Source organism: Rhinolophus hipposideros (genome assembly GCF_964194185.1).
Source record: "Rhinolophus hipposideros genome assembly, chromosome: 5".
Taxonomy (NCBI): Eukaryota; Metazoa; Chordata; class Mammalia; order Chiroptera; family Rhinolophidae; genus Rhinolophus; species Rhinolophus hipposideros.
This window is the reverse complement of record NC_138051.1, coordinates 54651034-54664401: the sequence shown is the minus strand read 5'-3', so window position 1 is coordinate 54664401 and position 13368 is coordinate 54651034. Positions and strand designations below refer to the sequence as shown.

The window sequence follows — 13368 nt, the reverse complement described above, 5'->3', positions numbered from 1 at the left end:
CCTTAATCCCCAAAGACTTCCAACAGCCAAACTGAAACTCCTGGTTTTCTTCAAAAACAAAATTTGAAAAAAAAACACAAAAAACAAAAGCCCAGAATTGTTCACATTTGAGTGCAAGAAAAAAATCTACACACTGCGGAGAAAGCCTAAAGACCTAAAAGTTCTGAATGTATGAGATATAAAGAACAACACAGAACCAGACAAAGCTCCTTTTCCACACATTAGGTTACAGATTCTGGAGACCAGAACCCTCCTGGGAATTGCCTGGAGACCATAAGAAGTAGGACACTTCAAAGATGGGTGGGCTAAGACAGTTGTCAATGATCATTTTGTTAAAATGAAATGATTGAAATGCTAATTCTCTAGGAAATGTCTTCTGATTATGGTTTCTTAAATTAACCTTCATCTATTTAAACCATAATCATCTAAATAGGTACCTCTTCCCCTGGGGTTCTGGTTCCCCCTGATCCTGATAAATCAAAGCTACCTTGAGCGGCTCACACCTAACCTTACACACCCTTCAGTCAACTCATTTGTAAAGAGTGTGGACTGGATAAAACACAGGTGTCTTTCATCTAGAGGATTCTAGTATTCCCTTCCATTGCTGGAACACAGCTGACAGTACCTCACATTAAGTCAGTTTATACAAAGCATATGTGAATGTCAGTTGTTATACATTTAAATTGCCATATCTCTTAGGAAATAACTCCGAGGTTGGTGTAACAATAGTTGTATTTTGTTTCTAGGGAGTTAGATTCAGCAGTGACAAATCTGTCCCCACCCTCACTAAATGGGTATTTGGATTTGTTTCCCCAAAGGTCCACTATTATTTATAAAGCAAAAGGGTTTCTTTTGCATAAAATAGAATTTAGGCAGTGAGGTCATTTGTTTTGAAACTACAACAACCATTCCAATTTTTTTCTACATTTTAGTATTCTCGTTACTCTGGGTCAAGAGAAGGAGATGTAGGCTCAGTGAAAATGCAAAGCCTGCTAGGCCACCCACAGCAAGTAATTAGCAAGTAAATAATCAAGGATTCTACCCCAGACAATCTAAGGTATAACTCCCTGTTCACTTCCCTTTCAACAGTTAGGCACACTCAAATGTAAAAAGCCAACATAGACTCACACACAAGCAGACAAAACCCATTTCAAGAAATCCTCAACAGCTCCAAGATTCGTTAAAAAAAAATTAAATTCCATGTTATTCCTCATTCTTATGGGGAAGGAGGGTCCACAAACTCCTCTGGAAATATGATGGACTCTTTCACCCAAAAGAACATAACGCATTCAGTTTCAAAGGGTTTCTGACCCCTCTGAAAGTTCTCTCTGCGCCCCTGGGTAAGGACCCCTGCTTAATTAAAACGTTATAAGGAGTCCCCTTTTATAACTCTCTTAACTTTCTACAACCCCTTCGTAAATGGCATTGTGAATGGCAACCCCATTTACAAAGTGATCCACAAGGGAAGGAACCAGTGAGGAAACGGGCTTCGTGGAGCCCTTACGGTGGAACATGTACGACTCTGCCGCCAGCAAAGCTCACAATGGTTTGGGAGCCCTCTGCTTCTCCTAGGACCCTTTGCTCAAGCATTTCAATGGGGACCTCCCCAAAGCTATGTTTGTGCTTGGTACTCAATTTTTCAAAACTAAAAAATAATCAACAAAAATACATACTGTTTAGGAATGCATACATAGGTGATAAAAATAAGCAGAGCAAAGATTGGTTAAAACAAAAAGTTAAGACACCCATCACCTCTGAGGCAGTGGGGGAGCTTCTAAGACGTTCTGTACTGTTGATTTCTTCATCTGGTTGTTGGCTTCACAGATGTTCACTTTCCCTTTCAAACTATACCTACATGTTTTACATACTCTCTTATGTGTATGTCAAGTAAATAAATTTTTTTAAAATGACTGATGCACAGTAGGGACAGCGACCTCCAAGAGTTCTCAGCCCTTGTGTAAGACGCACGAAAAACCCTGTGGAGTGTGAACCCTTGCTGGTCAAGGGGTGGGGCACCATCTATAAATACATTTCATTTTTAAAAGTCCACACCCTGGGACGGTCCTGTGTTCTGGGCCGAGGCCACACTGACCTCTGATGCTGCCTGTCAGTCTGGGAAGAGCTGGTTTTGGATTTCTGTAAACCCATTGGTCTCCTCTCACACGCCCTGCAGGCCTATTTCCTGTGGCACATTCTGTGACCGTGAACAATCTCAGTACATCTTCCTGAAAGCTAAGAACGGCGCAAAGCCCAGACACTGCTGCAAAGTTCAGACGAATGTCTGGCCAGCTTCTTCCTCAGGTGGATACATCCACAGGCCGCAGTTCCCTTTCAGGTGCCTCGTCATTACCTTCCTTGGGAGAATCCTGCTCAGTCAATGAGTAGGTCATGTCATCCACTGGCCAGAAAAACTGGTAAAGTATAGAAAGACATGACCAGGAAGTCTCAATTCCTAGCCCTTCCCACACATTTACCAGTATAACATTGACCAAACACGCAAAGTATTCTTCTTTCCTAATAATTTGAGCAAGAGCACGCCATCCAAACAAAGATCCCTTTTTGTAATTGCTCTAGCAAAGCTATCACTTTTATTTTTTAGTTACAATAGCCAAACACCAACATGACAAACATTTTAACCTGGTTTTGGGTAGCCCTGTGCAGGACCAATGCACAGCAGTATGTGACAAATAAAGGAAATATTATAGTCCTTTACCTCTTGCTAACAGTCTCTTCTACTCTAGCACAAGTCTGTACTTTAAAAAAAAAAGTGAAAGACACATGAAGAATACAAGACCTACTCTCTAATGTCATCTTCAAAGGTAGACCATCCCACTGGATTCAACCATCTCTCCTGAGTTCAAGATGGGCGTGGCTTTCCTGGGGGGCACGGGGCGTGTGGGGGGCTGTGAGAATGTATGGATGAGCCTTCACGGGAGTACACACACGCACATGCAAGCCCAACATTCTTGTTGATTGACTCAAAACAATAGCTTACAGGGAAACCATTGGTAAGAGCTCAGGAAAAGTAAAGGCCTGCCAATTCCAGAAGGACAAAGGGTTTCAGAAACTAACATGGGAACACAATGATCTCATGGCCCTTTCCCACTGCGACTGTGCCTAAGTGGGATCCTTCTCAAATTCGGAATGCTCACTTACAGGCACAGTCACTGTTTTGACCCTATGGGACCCATTTGGGAGAATGGCCAAGCCAGGAAACAGATTCCAGAGGTAGTTTTTGATGTTTAACCCAGACAATCCACAGACAGGGCTCCTCAGCCAAGGAGGGGGCTGAAAACTCTGTGAGGAGTGAGACCCCGGCTTATCCTCAGGGCATTAGTCACTCAGTTCCTTCAACAGTTCCTCCAACAGCTAGTTCCTTCAAAGCAAGGTCCTGCGCTGGCAGTGAAAGTGGGCCCTCGAATAACAGGCCTGCATCTCTGGGGGACTGAACAGTGCTAAACTTTAATTCCTAGTGATTCTTACACATGTGGGAGAACACAGGCAGGAAAAGGCCCCAAGCCCCAGGCCTCATGGTGCCTCTCCCCCCAAAAGCACCCCAGGGTAATGGGGGTACGACATGTAATCCTAAAGGGGCAGGTGGGAGGCATGAATGAGCTCTGTGTGGAGCTCTGCTCCTGCACCCCTCGCCATTTATTTATTACACACTGAGGTGCCAGGATCTGGGCTAAGTGCTGGGAGAGGAAAAAGGTATCGAGACAAAAATTCTCTTAAATGAATTTTAATTAATTCCAATAGCCCCTACATATTTAAAATAGTAAAAAAATATTTCCAAGACATTATTTATCCTATAGGCAAATACTTGATGTATCTATAGATTAAGGATCCCTTGAATAACTTCAACACAAGATAGTCTGTATTCTGTCCTAAACTGGTGCTGAGCTGCCAGTTGGGAGGAGTGGGGAGTTAAAAACAACCCAAAACAAGAACACCCTCAAGTATTTATAAGCTATATTGTTTCAAAGAAACTTTAAGTCACATGTGAAGGTAGGAAATATTTTTTTAAGTAAACACTAACCTGCATCACCTCCCACAGCTGGGGACTTTTCTCCAGCCACTACCCCAACTAGCACACGATACAACCCTCCGGCCTTTCTCTCCGCAGGGAAATCCCCACCACCTCACTTTGCATCTTTTTCCAGAATCCTCTCTCATCTGTCTCAACCTGGGGCTCCTCAAGAGCAAGTCCTGCCCTTTCCTGCTGGCATCCCTGGCACCTTACACAGGGCACTCAATTTACAGTAAGGAGAGGGTGAGAGAGGGAGAAAGATATAATACTTTATAGAGGACTTTGCAGGTAACTAAGACAAATCGAGTTTGGGGAGGGGAAGGGTGTGACTGGACCTTTTCCCAAATCCAGCATAACTCAGTGATTTGACATTCATGTTTGAAAACTTAGGACTGTAATAAAGATATAAGAAAAAAAATCCACGTCTTTCAAAGGCCCAGCCCCCGTGCACAGCCCAGCTTCCCCCATCAATCAGTCTGACAGCAGCAGAAAGATGGGAATTAGACTCGAAGGTGTTCATTTTCTTCTTTCTCATGCCTTTCTGCTCTACTTGCAGTATTGCCTTTTCTACCTCCTTCCTTTCTTCACTACATTCAGGATACGGTTCGGATTTCTCACCTGGGGATGAGGCCCCGCACACTTAGACCCCTACCTGATTTCCCCTGACTCAGCCTCTTCCCATAGACACACACCCATGAACCACAAACCCGTCCCAAGAGTGTGTCTGGGATTTGCCTCACCCCACCACATCCTGTCTTCTACTCACTCACATTGGGTTCTGTACCCAAGTCATTCCTTCCAGGAAAGCCCAACCCCCTCATCTGACATAAATCTACCTTCCCCCCAAATCCAGATCACATCCCCCAGCCTCCAAGATGACCCCTCTAATTCTCCCAACCAAAATTAGTCTTTCCTTCTCCTACATGCCCTGAGCCTTTGTGCCCCTGTAAGAGACCTCACACCAGAGTTAGCTTCTCGTGTGCCTCTCACCATCCCTAGAGTGAGTTCCCAGCAGGCAAGGACGCCACCAGCTTTACCTTTGTACCCTACATAGCATCCAACTTAAATCTGCACAGTGATGACTCAAATACATATGAAATGCCTATGCTCTAGCATTTCAAAGGTTCTTATGGGGTAGTTCTCAGGATGCCAATTCTAGAATCAAACCACACCCACAAACAGCTGGAACAAGCGGATAGATGTGTGTTTTGTTTTGGTTTTTTGTGGTTTTTTTTTGGCACACTCCACCAACACAAGTATTCAATTGCATTAGTCCATCCATCAGACTCTATTTCCCAAGGGCCGAACCACTAGACTTCCTTGGCAAACCCAGCGCGCCTCTGGGACCTACTGAAAAAGCAGGCACAGGCACACTTTTCTTTATGAAGGACACAGCTTCTGGATAAGTAGCCTCGTTAAAGGAACTAAATTAATAAATTCACTCTAAAGCCATATATTACTTTTGAGATGGATCAACCCACACGGTTTTTCTTCTGATTCATCGCATGTGTTATGTGGGTCTAGAAAATTGAGACAATTCCCTAAGGTCAGAAAATGCATTTGCTTATGAACAGATAGAAATGGCATGTTGTTAATGCCCGTCCCAGCTGAGAAGGCTGCTTACGTGCTCCAAATAAAATAAGGAAGCAAGAGCTGACCCCAGTCAAGAAGCCTCTGGAATCTTTGTTCCCCCAAACACAAATGTTTCTCATTTGGTAAAAGCTCTGTTTCAATTACATGCCAAGAAAAGACAAAGAAAAATCCCACTATTACCCATTCCTGCTTTCACGAAGACATTATAAATCACCTTTATTACGTCATATAGTAAAGTTGCCTCGCATAGGTCATGTTGCCAAATGGTTACAGGGGCTATTTTCTCAACAACGACTTTATTCGTAGGTGTTCTTCTGCTTGTCTGCCAGACACTGACCTTATTTCTTTCTAGAAACCAGATGGCATGGGGATGTGTGTCCAACCCGAAGCCTCTGACATTAGTTGCTAAAGAACTTTCGTGAACATCAACATCAATAAAACTACTCCTTAACATTGATGTCAGAAAACAAAAATTGACTGGGTGAAGTGTCTTAATAGTCTAACTTTCCCCAGTTAAGTAAATCCCAGCTGTAACAGAGATATCAGTCATTTAAATTTTAATATTGACCCCACTGGCCAATCTCCTTCTCACCATTCTGTTAGAGGCATTTCAAAGAAATCTAATTCAACATGCTAGCTCCTCTGGTACATTTCTTAGATTAAGTAAATTCTCAGGTAACATGTTTAAGCTCTGAGGGTCCCACAATAGCAGGGGACCCCATCCTCTTTTCAGTTTTAGTTACACTCCAAATTGTTTAGTTACACTCCAAAAGGCTCACACTCCAAATTGGAAGCCCAAAGCTTTCCCATTTAACCCAAAAGGAAGAAAAGAAAACTTAAAGTACTTGAATTCTTAAATACTAGACAACCTTTATTCTTCTTGTGCATTCTTCCCAAGGTCCTCTCTGATGATGGGCGTGTGAACACACACAAGATTCTACACCAAAGAGGTACCTTGTTTGCTCCAAGCAGAAATTTTGTATGTAGAACTTTGGAGATTCCTGGGCCCAGGTCTTATCAAACGCTCCTGCCAGAATTCCACCAGACAGAAGAAGGTGGACCAGCTGGCACAGAGAAGCCATTCACAGCAAGCATGAAATTTCCCTCATTTATTTATGAAAGTTCTATGTTCTAGCTTAAATTCATGTCATGCAAAGTTTGCACTTATTCAGTATGTGCATACTTTCACACTAAAATAACCTGTTGTACTCCAAATTACCCGAGTAAAATTAAAGCACAGGAGTCTCAGGTTTATCCAGGTTCATCACCCAGCGCTTCACCCCTGCCCCAGTAAGCAGGAATGTTGGCTTTGCCCTCCCGCCTACAAATGAGAAACCTACTGCCCGAATGTTTGGTGGCTTGACACAGAGTGTTGGAGGCCAGCCCAGGTACAGAACCCAAGTCTCCAGCCTCTCAGTCTGGGGCTCTTCACCCCTTTGCATCCATCAATTCACAGGCACCCCTGAACTCCTAAGGTTATAGTCCACTTTATAATCTACCCATGCATCAGCTCTCTGTTTAGTTTAGGTTGGTGAGTATTCTCTTCTGAGCTTAACACACAGTTCACAAAATGGGATCCTGATTCTTCACTGGTTTCAGATTGCCAAAATCTCTTTGGCCTTCGGAGTATTTAGACTTCTCCCCCACTCACTGGGCACACTGTCCCCATCCACACCCATTGGCTAAAATTAAAAGTATAAGCTGCTTAGTGGAGACAAGTCAGCAGCACCCAAAATCTAAAGACAACCAAAATCAAATTCACCTGCGGGGAAAACTGTCATCCCAAATACAATGGAATTCAGTTCAGAACTGTGTCGACACTTTCCTAGAAGTGGCCTTTGAGCCGCCAGTCCTAGCTATTGTGAGAGCTGTAGGAAACATCATTTTATCTGTGTATCTCCCATTTCAAAGCCAAAGGAGAAAGGGGCCATGCTAATATATAAGTTGTATTGAGGAATTCCAAGGGAGCATCATACACATATAAAGCAGTAGTTCTCACCAGGGAGCAATTTTGCCCCCTCAGGGGACATTTGGCAATGTCTGGGGACAATGTCTGCACAAAGCACCTGAATTCCTGGGTCTCCGATTCATTGTCACTAAACAGAAGTGGGCCTGTTTCAGAGATTTTGCAACCTCTAAACTGGTTCCACCGTGACTTCTCAAAGTCTTCCAGCACGGCCGCTTTCCAAGCCTAGAGCTACTGCCTCTTACCGTAACACCCTTAATTAGGGGCATTTCCCACCCGTCTTCTCTCTGGGCTCTGTCACATTTCCACTAGAAGGAGGAGAAATGCTGAAAGCAACTTGTTTCTATCACCACCCACCCACCCAAAAAAGTCCCCAGTGACCTCTGCGTTCACAGAAATGAAAAGCAGAGAGTTCCTGGACTCAATGATCTCCTCCCAACTCTAAATTAACTCATGCAGTCAACAAACTAAGGGCAGAAATGGAAACTACGTTTTGAATTCTACATTCTGCTGCGCAAAAACGCATACACAAAAAGAAAAAAACCCAAAAGGTCAGTTTTGCAATGAAATTAAAAGAAAATAGTCTGGCTGCAACTGCATTCAATGTTGTAGAGTAGCTCCCGCTCCTTTATCCGCGGCTGCACTTTCCTCAGTTTGTTACCTGCAGTCAACCATGGTCCAAAAATATTAAATGAGAAATTGCAGCTATCTTGAGAGAGTCCACATTTCACATAATTTGTATTACAGTATATTGTTATAAGTGTTCTATTGTAATATTATTATTGGTAATCTCTTACTGTGCCTAATTTATAAATTAAACTATCATAGGTATGTATGTATAGGAAAAAATAGTCTATATAGGGGTTCAGTACTATCCATGGTTTCAGGCATCCATTGGGGGTCTTGGAACACATCCCCTGTGGATAAGGGGGGACAACTGTATAAGGTTTTTGCATTTTCATACTTGGCAACCATAAGTCAGACCATCACCCTAAGCTTACGGGCAACTCAGTGTGCAAGCCCTTGTTTTGTGGATAGAGAAAACATGCTACCACCCTGCCATGCCCAAAACCTTTTTTCCTGGCTCCAGCTACATACAAAGGGCCACGAAAGAGACCACCTTAGCTGAGAGGCTGAACCCCTCCATGGTCTCTAAAACCACAGAACACAGAAATTGTTTGACAAGTAAACTTCTCACTTTCAGGAAAAGGTAGGTAACTTGTCTACCTCAGGGAGAAGATTAACACCTTCAATTGCCTCCACAAATTCATCATTGCTCACTGGTTCTCTCCCCCTCTCTCCCTCTCAAAGAGTCCAAGCGCATGAACCACCTACCCAGCCATGCTTGTCTCCGTTAAGCACGAGGCCATGAATTCTCCAGATCCCAAGCAACTAGGACAGAGCAGCTGGGCTAATGGGAAAAGTGGGAGAAGACACCCAGAAAAGAGAAAGAAGTAGAACTTCTAAGGTTAAAAAGCAACAACACCCACCCCTGCTAGATCTAAAAGGTTTAACAAAAGCATCCATTCCCCACAAGTTTCCCAGTACATACCATCAAGCGAATGAGAAAGGAAATCCACAGATCATTTAAGGGGGTTAAAAAAAAAATGCTAGTGAAAACTCTACAGATGGCAACAGAGAGTTAATGTCCCAGGGCTAGGCTTCCTCTCTCAAGTACAAATCCGAAATCATAATAAAGATGCTGAAGGATTCAGTTAGGAGCCCTCCCCTCGGCCATCAGAAGGAATGGCAAAAATGCAGAGTGAGCGCTGGGAGCCAAAACAATTTCATTTTCCTTCTAACTGTGCAAAGAATTTGCATTTAAAATGAGCAGTTCATCAGACCTTCCAAGAATGCTTGATATTTGGCTGCTAACAAGAATAAAAGTGATCCTTAAGAACACTAAATTTCGAATTACTTAATTGCAACAGAAGTGTCTGGGTTCCCTAGCAGACTGAAGAACACTTCTAGCTAATTACATCTCCCGAGTGAGGTGTAACTTAAAATACAGGCAGATATAGACAACTCTTAAAATATAAACCATATTAACAAAAATAGCAAGCATAAAAGGTACTCACTCCCCTGGAGATGAATCAAACGTGGCTTTCTATACAACTTCACATTGACAAGGAAAGTAGTACTAGGAAATAAAGATTTGTATGAGAACTAAGGAGAAACTAATTAGGAAAGTGGAAGGCTTTTTTTATTCAGCAACTCAGTGTTGCGTGCCCACCAACCGTAAGAAGTACTGACACCGAACATGACTGAGATAGCAGATCCCAACGGCAGAAAAATCCACCAGAGGCCACCCAGGCAGGAAGGCAACTGCTGACACAGGACCTGTAAATTAATGACCCTGGTTCTTAGCACCCGTATACAACAAACAGAACTACAATCTGACTTTTTGAAGAAAGGGAGGAAAGAAGGGAGGGGAATCCCAGAGAGGGCCTCCACCTCCTCAGCTACAGGGGTGTGGGAGGGGGGACGAGTCAGTGGGTGGCTTTAGGCTTGCTCCAAAAGACGGACAGTTTGAAGTAGTTTATTAAATAAAAAGGCTTTTATCTTCTTTACCCACTAATAACATTGGACAGTGGCAAGAAAGGCTACAAAAACATCCATAGAAGTTCAGGAAAGGGTTACCAGAGCCATGGGGCTGGGGAAAACACCAGAAGCCACCTCTATTCTGAAGGTGAATCAATAGTCCACCTGGCCACAGGACTCCCCTGACCACACCCATCGGCATACTGGACAACACAAAGGGAATTCTTGGGAGTCTGCAGTTGTTTTAGTGTCTGTCTCCTTCCACATCCTCCCTCCTTATGGGGGTGGCTGCTCTGTGGTCAGGATAGCTTTTCACCAGACCTAGAAGATTTCCTAACAAGGGTATTTTAATTAAAGATGAGACACAGGCAATGTCAGAAAGGAGGAGAAGTCACCAGAGGACGCTGTCCAGTCTGCCGCCTCCATGTGGTTCCCATTCCCACCAGAGCCTTGCCACAAGTTGGCTTTGCATCTGATAGTCCTGGAAGGGAGGCCTGGACCAGGGGCAAGGGCCACACCCATAGCTCAGGGCCACTTCCTCCTGCTGGATCTCTTACTATTCAGCCTACAGCAGGACCCCACACTTCTCCTAAAGGCAGTGTTCCCTCTACTTAAGGAGACTTCCCTGCACCCCTGAGGCATGACACCTATCCTCCACACCTGGTCACTTCCCAGACTGGGAAGCTGGACCCTGAGGGTCTGGGAAGATGAGTCACTGGCTAAACACCAGAAACCCAACGGGCAGTGCCAGCTGCCAAAACAGACGGCCCTAACAACACATCGGGCAACCAGCCATGGTTTCCCTTAGCTGGACCTCCACAAGGTTTTCAGGAAACTGAGGCCAAGGGCCAGCTGTGGACAGCACAGAGGGTAATCCTGGTACACGCCACCTGGCCCTCCCCAGGGGGCCACTGCAGCAGTCCTTCCCTCGTGTACTTTTATTTTAAAACAACCCTCCCTCCTGACTCCTACAAAGAGAAGTGTCCCAGGCTGTTACTCCGTATGCTCAGAGAGGGCCTAGCCAACACGTGGACTTGTCTGTGCTGACCAGGCCATCCTGAATCAGCAGGAACCACTGTCAGAGCTTCTGCCCACGTTCTTCCCTCTGCACAGTCTTCTTTTCCCAGGCAGCTCACCTGGCTGGCTAGCTGGCTTTCATCCTTCAAACCTGCTTAACTGTCACCTCTTTAGAGACCCTTCCATATTAGCTGACCCCCTCTCTGGGCTCTCTGCCCCCGTAAGGCCTGGCTCCTCTTGCTCCCTGTCATCCCAAGGATAGTGCAAAGCTCCCTGTTAACCCAGGGATGGTCCCACAGTGGACCCCAGTAACTATTTACACAATGAATGAATGTGCTAAGAAAAGTACATCAAAGCATATCTGAAACACTACTCCTAGGTGTAAACCCACCTATGTCAAAAGGTCCATATAGGAATATTCATATTGGCCTCATTTATAAAAGCCCAAATCTGGAAACTACCCAAATGCTCACGGATAGAAGGATAATATAAACCTGTAGAAGTCTGGGAGATGCCCTAGGCGTGGTACAGAAAAACCAGCACCTACCAAACCCATCTCTTTATTGACAATAAGTGTGCAGTTTCTCATTAGGCCCAGCTCAGAAGAAGATAGAATCACAGGACTCCGGAAGATTACATCCGGAAGATGTGAAAGATTACAGATTTGCCATTTCTATTACCTACCTCAGCGAATCGGGGGGAAGGCATAGGGCTGATTGTAGCTGATCCTCAGAATGGAAAGAAAGTGGGCAAAGGCCTGGGCCTATGAGCCCGCTTTGCCCCCGTCCTCATCCCTACACAGCCCTCGCTCTCGCAGTGGTGCCAATACCGCCGCAGCCGAGCTGCTCCGGGAGCTGCCGGCCAATAAAGGCTCCATTGTTGCCTCATACGAATATGTCCAAGTCCCTAGGAAGGAAAGCCAAGGCCCGACAACTGCTGGTGAGGAACAGTGGGTCGGACCCCATTGTTACATCACTATCATTTGAGAAAACACTTTTTTTTCCAGCTTTCTGGTAGACCTGCTTCCAAACTGTGCTTTTTTATATCAGGACAGGTAGCAGGAGTCACCACGAGCCACACCAAACAACAACAGATAATCTGCACTGTGTGCTCCAAGCAGGAACTGACAAATGAGAGACGACTGCCTGAAGCCAAGCAGTGAAGTGGGCAAAATGTGACTTGGCCACCCTCCCTGCGATCCACCCAGGGCTCCTTCACCTGGCAACTGGCCTCGCAAAGGTGCAGGGAAGCGTTTGCCTCGGCACACTCCCACACGCCTCCCCTCTGTCAAGTCCCTCAGCTTGTCAGGGCTTATCTCGAGACCCTAGAAAGTGCCAGTTTCCCGCCCCACCACACTCCCGTATGCCTTGGTCGCAGCAGGAACTATCCCTGGGCAGAGCTACTCTCTCCGGGACGCAGGTCATTTGCAAAGACTCCTCTGCCAGCAAGGCCTAACCCCAAGGAAGATGAGGTGAGCCTAGTTCTTCTGCAGTCATCCGCCTCTGCCTTAAAAAATATGCAGCTCAAAAATCTCCAGGACACCCCCAAAAAGATCCCCCTTTACCAAGTGTAGACAGTGCCATGAGCAAGCTAACCAGCATGTCAAACATTCGTAGGTTCTAAGACTTAGCTTGTAAGGCAGGATGCCCTACTCGCAAAACATCTCCCATGCTGAATCCCCATCCCAGAGCTTTGTGACCTAATGCTAAGATGTGAAGAAGCCCCGTACTCCCTCTTCCCTGCCAGAGGAAAGGAGGGGACAGAGCTAGGGAGAACTTGGGCAGTGAGACAACGGACCCAATCATACCCTAGGGCAATGCCAAGCCCCAGCAACACAAATGGCCATAAATGTCTGTCCTTCCAGTCTCCCAGGGAGATCGGAGCCTCTGAAAGTACACTGACTATGTGATAAGCCCTCGTTCCCATCCCCAACCCCTGAGAATCTAAAATTAGCCAGAAAAAGCGTATGCTCAGCCCTGTGTCTCTCCTATACTGCACCTGATAAGTGGCACTACCCCCTTTGGCAATAACTTGTCTAGGGGAGTGCTATAAATACCACCTAAGCTGAGCCGATGTGAATTATGAATACCAAGAATAGTTTCAGGGTTTCCAGGCACTGGCTATGTGACAAGGGTGTCAAATTCAAAGTCTCCTGTGTAAGCCGCAGACCCAGAGAACACACAAATCCCTCAGGCTCAACTCTGCATTCTGAAGCGTGGGGAGG

The 13368-nt window shown here is 45.2% G+C and overlaps 1 protein-coding gene across 7 annotated transcripts in view; it reads right to left on the bottom strand.

Moving 5' to 3' along the window:
• The window catches only part of TLN2 (talin 2), a 410032-nt gene that overhangs the window by 338303 nt on the left and 58361 nt on the right, over nucleotides 1-13368 (bottom strand). Inside the window, exon 1 of one of the 7 annotated variants that reach the window (XM_081049587.1) lies at nucleotides 11829-11962. The exons of the other annotated variants lie outside the window; for them this stretch is intronic. The gene's annotated coding sequence lies outside the window, so the exon portion shown is untranslated. Of the gene's footprint in view, nucleotides 1-11828; nucleotides 11963-13368 lie in introns of those variants that run through there. 7 annotated transcript variants of the gene reach the window in all.